This window comes from Ranitomeya imitator, chromosome 1 (genome assembly GCF_032444005.1).
Source record: "Ranitomeya imitator isolate aRanImi1 chromosome 1, aRanImi1.pri, whole genome shotgun sequence".
NCBI classification, from domain to species: Eukaryota; Metazoa; Chordata; class Amphibia; order Anura; family Dendrobatidae; genus Ranitomeya; species Ranitomeya imitator.
This window is the reverse complement of record NC_091282.1, coordinates 1145584623-1145593829: the sequence shown is the minus strand read 5'-3', so window position 1 is coordinate 1145593829 and position 9207 is coordinate 1145584623. Positions and strand designations below refer to the sequence as shown.

Below are 9207 nucleotides of genomic sequence, written 5' to 3'. Positions count from 1 at the left end.
GGGTGGCTTGACCCGGTGCTGTGGCCTCAGGCAATGCACAGTGTAAAGGGTATCGTGAGGGAACAGGCACTTACTTGATCAGCAGCAGGTTCTCCCAGCGGTGATGATCCCAATCCTGGATAGATGGCTATTGTCCAAATGAAAGACTGAGGCACTGAAACGTTTAACCAGTTTACTTTAACAAAAAAGGATTTACAACCAGTCCTGTCACCGGAGTCTGTATGGGAACTCTGAGTTACTTTGACCCTGCCGGGGTCTTCGCCTCTTATTGTACGCAATATCTGTGTGGCCCTGCTGCTGTATGTGAACTGGCTGCCGGCCCAATCTGTCCCCTCCGGGTCCTGGTTCGACGGGCAACCTGAGTCCTTTTATCGGCTTACCCCCTCCAGGAGTACCGCTGAACTCTGTGTCTGTTGCTGCGTCCGACCCTAGTGAAGCTGATATCACCTCACGTTTTTCCGGTTGCTGTATTATATGTAATGAATACAGCCACGGATCCGGTATCCGTCTTTGCGCCTGTTCTGGGTAGTGATTAATGCTACCCGGTTCTCACAATGTCCTTTTTCTCTATCCCTCTTCTCCTCAGGCCGGAGATTTAGGCCTGGTAACAGTCACAGGGCTGTTAGAGATTCAACTGTATGACCTCTCACTATCAGCTCCTTAGCCCAACTGCCAGTTCTTCTCTCAGACCAGAATGGATCAAGGGGAGTCTCTGGAGCTCCCCCTTCTGGCCGGAGGTGGTAGTGCAGTCTTGCTATTTTAGTATTTGTACTTACTGTCAGTAACTATTTTTGTGGCAAATACCCCTAGGGGTGCCACAATAACCTTTATTAAACAACATTAAGAACCATAAAATCCAGGTACAATGGTATAAATGGGGAAGTGGATGCGCGCTCATAATGGCCATACAAAGCGGGCTGAATTGGCCGACCACTCCAGCAACACCATGCTATCAAACTGCATTTTAGCAGGTATCCACAGCTATACTATTCACAATACACCAGGTGCAATATCATTTGATGGTCAATATATTAATAGTCACCCAAAATCAATACTTAGTACCTAGCTAATTGGTGCAGGAATGGAAGGCCAATAGCCCTACCCCGACGCGCGTTTCGGGGCGATAAGCTCCTTCCTCAGGGGGCGTGTGGAGTAAGCATGGCGCGTGTATATATATACACCGCCAGCCAGAAGTGTGCTACATACTTACACTCCGCGCCACCCTTCACCATCACCCCGCACGGCACCCTCCTCATCCGCCCGCGCCGGAAACACGTGGGGCCCCACGTGACCGAGCCCTGGACGCAGGTACGGATTGGGTCTGAAATTCAGCTCCAGCATTTGAAATCACACAGGCCCATGTAGTCCCCGTTCCCCTGAACCAGATGGGATATATTACTAATGTGACACTGGATGGAGGAAAGGAAGATTTTCTACAAGGCCAATATTTCTAATGATACCCGTGGCCTGCTGGGGTAAGTGACAGAGTCAGCGACTTTGTGCTTCATCACGAGTGTCTTGAGAACACCGATTCTGTTAACAATGTAGCAGACAAGTCGGCCCACGGCCAGACATGCCCTTCTGGCATTTGCCATAATTGCCAGATAGCCAGTCCGGCCCCGGCTGGACGTCAGAAGAAGGCCGGCACACGGCTATGGGAAAGGAGGGGCGTGCGCACAGTCAAGAGCACATTGCGGCCATTTAGAATAAGGGCAGCAATAAGGGCAGCTAATCGTGAGTGCTAACGATCAACAGGACATTATATAATATACATATTATTGAATTAAACAACGATGGTTAAAAATATATAGCGAAAACATTTACACCAAGCATGACGGATCAAGCTACAAAGGGCAGCCATATTTAGCAGGACTTATACAATTCTGAAAATACCACATAAATAGAAAAATATACAGAAATCCCATCTGTCAGTAAGAATATGTATCGCTACATCAACACAAAAAACATATATACACATTACCCAGTAATATGTCCACAGCCCATATACCTGTATGCGATACAAATACATATAAGAGATATGCAAAAATACATATGACAGTGAAAAAATATAAAACGAACGATCCCTCATAGTAGAACATACCCAAATGCATATATACTGTATACAACTACCACAAAAATGAGCATACGGGCCGCAGACACAACAAGATAAGAACTACCAACCATATTGCCTCAATAGGCTGACTAAAAAAGAATACGGCAACAATCAGTCCGTATAACAAATCTATGTGAAGAAATGTCCATGTTGACCCGATGGAAGACTCACTCCACAGATATCCCAAGTATTCCGATAGGGCTTCAATATTCATGAATATACCAATAATAACAAACACTAAAAATAGACATAAAAAAAAGAAAATTAGTAAAATACAAAGGATAAAACCAAAATATATAAGCCAAGAACCGCAAATTCACACACACCAAGAGTGTGCAAAGCAGTCATCAAAGCAAAAGGTGGCTACTTTGAAGAGCCTAGAATATAAGACATATTTTCAGTTGTTTCACACTTTTTTTGTTAAGTATATAATTCCACATGTGTTAATTCATAGTTTTGATGCCTTCAGTGTGAATTTACAATTTTCATATTTCAAAAAACTGACCGTCACATCCAAACATAGACTAAGTGTGAACAGGTGCTGAACCTTGAGTCGCCAACTCGTATATAGTCAAGTAAATAAGGCAGCACACTGCAGCGCTAAAACATGCAAACATGAAACACGAAAATTGAACTGCATTACTGCACTAGAAATATGAAAAATGAGAGCATTTCGCAGGTCCAATACCCCTCCACAGAGAGAGAGAATTTTAGTCTAAGAAGGGGTTTCACAGGTACCCATTCAGATGGAGATGTTTATTCTCAGCGAGGAAAGGCAAGTGTAGGACCTGGTATAAGAGAGATGCCGTAAAGTGGCTACCAGGTACACATAAAATTGGCCATTTTTATGCGCTAAACACTCTCATTTTTCATATTTCTAGTGCAGAAATGCAGTTCAATTTTCGTGTTTTCATGTTTGCATGTTTTAGCGCTGCAGTGTGCTGCCTTATTTACTTAACTATATACGAGTTGGCGACTCAAGGTTCAGCACCTGTTCACACTTAGTCTATGTTTGGATGTGACAGTCAGTTTTTTGAAATGTATTCTTTAGCCTTCTGATCGAGCACTCCGCCTTCTAGCCACAGGTATTTTAATTACAGCATGTCCAATACCCCTCCACAGAGAGAGAGAATTTTAGTCTAAGAAGAGGTTTCACAGGTACCCATTCAGATGGAGACGTTTATTCTCAGCAAGGAAAGGCAAGTGTAGGACCTGGTATAAGAGAGATGCCGTAAAGTGGCTACCAGGTACACATAAAATTGGCCATTTTTATGTGCTAAACGCTCTCATTTTTCATCTTTCTAGTGCAGTAATGCAGTTCAATTTTCGTGTTTCATGTTTGCATGTTTTAGCGCTGCAGTGTGCTGCCTTATTTACTTTACAATTTTCATAGTCATGAAATACAGAAAAACCTTTAAATGAGAAGGTGCTTGCAAACTTTTGGCCTGTACTGTATATACAGTGGGTATGGAAAGTATTTAGACCTCTTTAAATTTTTCACTCTTTGCTTCATTGCAGCCATTTGGTAAATTCAAAATTTTTTTCTCATTAATGTACACTCTGCACCCCATCTTGACTGAAAAAAAAACAGAAATGTAGACATTTTTGCACAGAAAAACTGAAATCTCACATGGTCATAAGTATTTAGACCCTTTGCTCAGTATTGAGTAGAAGCACCTTTTGAGCTAGTACAGCCATGGGTCTTCTTGGGAATGATGCAATGTTTTTCAACCCGGATCTGGGGATCCTCTGCCATTCTTCCTTGCAGATCCTCTCCAGTTCCGTCAGGTTGAATGGTGAACGTTGGTGGACAGTCATTTTCAGGTCTTTCCAGGGATGCTCAATTGGGTTTAGGTCAGGGCTCTGGTTGGGCCAGTCAAGAATGGTCACAGAGTTGTTCTCAAGCCACTCCTTTGTTATTTTAGCTGTCTGCTTAGGGTCATTGTGTTGTTGGAAGGTGAACCTTCAGCCAAGTCTGAGGTCCAGAGCACTCTGGAAGAGGATTTCATCCAGGATATCTCTGTACTTGGCGGGATTCATGTTTCCTTCAATGGCAACCAGTCGTCCTGTCCCTGCAGCTGAAAAATACCCCCATAGCATGGTGCTGCCACCACCATGTTTCACTGTTGGGATTGTATTGGGCAGGTGATGAGCAGTGCCTGGTTTTCTTCACACATACCTCTTACAATTATCACCGAAAAGGTCTATCTTCGTCTCATCAGACCAGAGAATCTTATTTCTCAGTCTTGGAATCCTTCATGTGTTTTTTAGCAAACTCTATGTGGGCTTTCATAGATCTTGCACTGAGTAGAGTCTTCCGTTGGGCCACTCTGCCATAAAGGCCTGACTGGTGGAGGGCTGCAATGATAGTTGACTTTGTAGAACTTTCTCCCATGTCCCAACTGCATCTCTGGAGCTCAGCCACAGTGATCTTGGGGTTCTTCTTTACCTCTTTCACCAAGGCTCTTATTCTCTAGAATAAAACATTGGATTTCAGATATGAAGGTATCATTTTAGTTTGCTTCCAATGACCCTAATACCCATATAGACGACTTAGGAGGGTTGATCCTACTGACAGATTCTCTTTATAAGGAATCTATTAGAACGATTTCACCCCCAAAACTACTTATATGTGCTTGTAAATCTTTCAAAGACAAGCCCAGAAATACATTTACATGGCCAGTTACTCCGTTACTGAGAACTCAGCATTTGAATTGATTTGCAAATGAAGCTGAAGTCCTTCTTCCAAGTGGAAGCTCTTATAGAAAAATAGAGTTGGAGTGACACAAAGCTTGGAAAGTGCTTCCATGTGCCGAAAGCACTTCAGCCATATTTTCATATTGATTTAAACTATGACTTATCAGTAATGAAGGAATGGAGGGGTGAAATCCTGCTGACAGATTCCCTTGTGAAAAAACTTTACAATCCTGTCTACATTTTTCAGAATGATTTATACTGTTTAATCCAATTCTATTGGTATTATGGGCACAATAAATAGTATTATGATGGCTTGACATCAGTTTTATTGGAAGAATCCCTGCGGCTGCGTCTATGGTCCCTGTAATCGCTTTGTGTATTCAGTATCTGTTTACATTGCACAGAGAAATGCACCTTTTTTGCAATGCAAAATCATGGACCTTCCAAAACTGTAATGACTGATGGCATCAGTCCTGGAAAAACTTGCAAACACAAGTCCCCATTTTGTTTATAAATATTCTTTTTTACATAGCTGTCACCTATAGACTCATGTAGACTTCATATCTGTTTGCTCAAGAGGAGGGGGCAAATTACTTGTGGAAAGTTTCAGAAATCATTCGTTTTTAGTAATTTTCTCAAAAGGTTGTGGAACAAAATATTAAAGGGAATCTGTCAGCAGGTTTTTGCTTTGTAATCTTAGGACAGCATGAGGTAGAGGCTGAAACACTGATTTCAGCAATATGTCACTTATTAGGCTGTGTACTGTTGTTTCAATGCAATGATTGTTTTATCAGCAGGAGATTATCACTGCCCGGACTACAGATCATGAGAGACCTGGTCTAACTCCGCCCTCAGCATTGATTAGCAGCTCACTGTCAATATGCAATGTACATAGAGAGCAGTGGTGTGGACGGGGGGCAGCTTTCTGAGCTCTGCTTATGTCACCATGGCTGCACCCAGTAAACTAAGTGATACATTGTTGGAATCGGGGTCTCTTTTCCTATATGAGGCTGCTCTCAGATAAGGCTGCAAAAACCTCACGACAGGTTCCCTTTAGGGGTAGCATCATTTTTGTCCAGGCCATTTTCATTTTTTTTTTTTTTTTTTTTTCAATTTTATACTGAATGATAGTTCAAAACCAATCTCTTATTTCCATTAGTTGACATTCAATAAAACTTAAATATAAAATTACACTTGTCAGTTTCAAGTTATTACAGTATCAGAAGGGTACAGACAATTTTGCCATGTGTGTATATAGTGATATGCGCCAAAAAAGTCATGTACTCCACACTTTTGTGGAATAAAGTGGCAAACCACAGTCCTGAACCTGCAAAAAATACGTACTCAGTGATCAGTCAAATATTTGTTGCTCTGCAGTCTGGCCAGACTCAGTGTCAACATACAATGGGTTAAACCAGTGATATTGGGAGCACAGAGATAACCCAGCTCTGGTGCTCAGGTATTTTTATGACCTCCACGATATACAGTGGTGGTGAGCAAAGCATCAGTCACAGCAGATGAGCTTGTAGACATTTATGTGCATACATTCACACAGATTTCACATGGTCCCACAACTCAACAGAATATAAAAAATCTTACAATATGATCTACTTAGTATTTCATTCTACACTAAAGTTACCAGCTTGACTGTATAATTTTTTGGGACAGTTTCCGAAAAAAAAAACCCAGAGACAAACAATATTTTTCACAGAGTAATTGGAAAACCGTAAAAAATCATTGTGATTATAAGTGATACATGTTTAGAGCCCATGAATCAGCTATGAAGACATCAGCCCCTTTCAATGGAAACCGTAAAATGATGAAAATTATAATAAAAAAAAAAATCTGCATACGTTTCTTTAGCTTCAAAAAATTCACAGACGCCTTTAATGTTTTTTTTTTTATGGACAGGTCAAAATAGTTTTCAGAATGTCCTAGAATATCTGGACGGTCGGCAACCCTGTTCCACACTGTGATCTCAGTCTTCATATAATGGTTTACATGGGAACCAGTCTTCTACGGAACCAGTATGTACGTAGGCTATAGAAATGGTCAATAAAAGCAAGCTGTTACTGGATACCTCCATCATTTCGCTAAAATACCATCTGCTCCTGCGCACCTATCAGATTTTACATGGATTTCGCCATTGAAATCTGCGTCAAATTAGCCAACAATCTGCATCTCATGTATGTGAATTGGGTTTCTATAAGCCAGTTCACATGTAACTTAAATTCATTTTGGTATTTTGAAAGAAGCTTCCAATTTTGTCTCAGAGGAATCAGTGTTGGAATCACTACAGTTTTGTGTAGTCGTGGAGAAGTACGTAAGAGAGAAGAGAATCTTCAAGAATAATGCCTGTTAATTAAATAAATTCCCTTTTTAAGACATTATCACCTATCTAAAGGATCGGGTAGATCTTGTTGATCCACCTGTTGAGACCCTCATGATCCCAGGAATGGGTATGAATGAAGCAGTGGCCGAACATGTCCACCACCTCTCCATTCATTCTGTATCGGAATGCTGGAGTTAGCCGATTACAGCGCTCAGCTTTTTCCAGTAGACTAACAGAAAATAAATGGACCAGTGGTGCACATGTTCAGCTTCCGAAGCTCATCAATCAGCAACGTATTACTTATGTTATGTATTTTAATGGCATTTTTTTTGAAGGGCAGGGTCAAAAACGCTGCAGTCAGCTAACGTGCCACCATAATAGAAAAAAAAAAATAGGTAAATAAAATCAGAAATGATATAACATAAAAAATGCAAAACATAAAAAAAGCCAGTTAAACAATGCACACTTCTCTGAGCGCAGATACATTACTTTTAGACTTTCTGTATGACTCAAGTGCATTTTACATGGACAGGAACCCTAGAAGGTGGATTCGAAAACCAGAACTAATGTTACAAAAAATAATGCAAAAGTTGTGTCAGAATAGACGGTGCCATAAACAACAACAAAATCTTCGAGACCTCAAGCGTAAAATGGTAATCCAGAAGACCCCAATTTTGGCCTCTGTTGGATATTTTTGCAAAACCAACAGACCCCATTTGAAATCATCTCACCAGTTCAAACCTCCGCAGTTCCTGTGCCACAGCTCAAGTGCCACAGCTCCAGTGCCGCAGCTCCAGTGATCACAGCTAGTCTTTGTTTACTGTTCTTACAGTGTTGACAGGCTGTAACATGCGGATATCACCACTAATGCCGGGGATTGGCAGCAGCAGTCACACCCACTTACGGCATGTCATCTCTGCTCAAAACAACAAAGAAGGACAGTATTCCATATTCCCCCATTTTCTTCCAGCTTCCACAAATAAGCATTTTATTGCCTGAATTAAAATTGGTACATGATCATCTGATAACTTTCCAATTTTTCCAAAATGTCATCACTTAAAATACATGTACAGCGTATTTTTTATGTATATCACATACCAATACAATTATTATTAAAAATTCTGTTGTTTTGTAGATGAGTACATAGCCTCTAAAACCCAGTATGACACAGTGACCAACATACTGCACCATTGGTGGAACCTGTGGGGCCCAAGAGGCTAGGGGGTCACTACCACCCCCAAAACATTTGGAATTGTGCATTATGATGAGTTATTAGACTGCAAAGGGCCGATATGCTGCTCTTGCACAGAGGGTCTCTTCTATCTGCATCCGCCATTGGTGTGAAATGTAGTTATTAAAAGCAAGCAATAAAGAAGAAGAGAACTGACAAATCTCTTATACTAAGAAAAATAAGAAATGTGACAAATATGCACAATATATATTTCTGTTAGTGGATTGCAATCAGAGGCACAGCTAGTGATTCAGCACAGCAGGGACAAAACACATCAGGATGAGCCACCAGCCCAGATTAACTCATATTTATAATTATACAGATGCACCCTAATTATCGTGGGTATATTGGGCACATCACCAGATGATATTATTATTATTATTATTATTTATTGTTATAGCGCCATTTATTCCATGGCGCTTTACATGTGAGGAGGGGTATACATAATGAAAACAAGTATCACTGTTATGGAGTAAAAAACACTATATGGTTGAAATATTATCACCATACAGTGACCAGATAGAGCTACATACCAATTTGTGCAGTACAGATAAATTCAGTGATGTCCGTTCCCTTTTCCCATTTTTTTCTTCTCGCCCAGACCTCGATAATGACTTCTTCCAGCCACGACTAATCAAATTTTGACTTGTCACTTTTCCATCCCCAGCCATTACCAACCTATACAAACTCAAATTCTGTGTGTTGCTGCCTCATTTGTCTCAAGTACTGCATACTGCATGTTAGAAAAATTATTCCTTATCCTCCAAAAAATAGCACCAAACAGACAGCACCTTTGAAAAAACAATAGTGCCTCAAAATCGTAAATAGTGCCAA

At 40.8% G+C, this 9207-nt stretch overlaps 1 long non-coding RNA gene across 1 annotated transcript; it reads right to left on the bottom strand.

Annotated features, from left to right (window-relative positions):
• Nucleotides 1-845: 845 nt before the first annotated feature.
• Nucleotides 846-7939, bottom strand: LOC138658322 (uncharacterized). The gene is made up of 3 exons (XR_011317447.1): nt 7874-7939; nt 3791-4586; nt 846-2350 (listed from the first exon to the last, which is right to left on the bottom strand). It is a non-coding gene; the product is annotated as an uncharacterized lncRNA (long non-coding RNA).
• Nucleotides 7940-9207: the final 1268 nt, after the last annotated feature.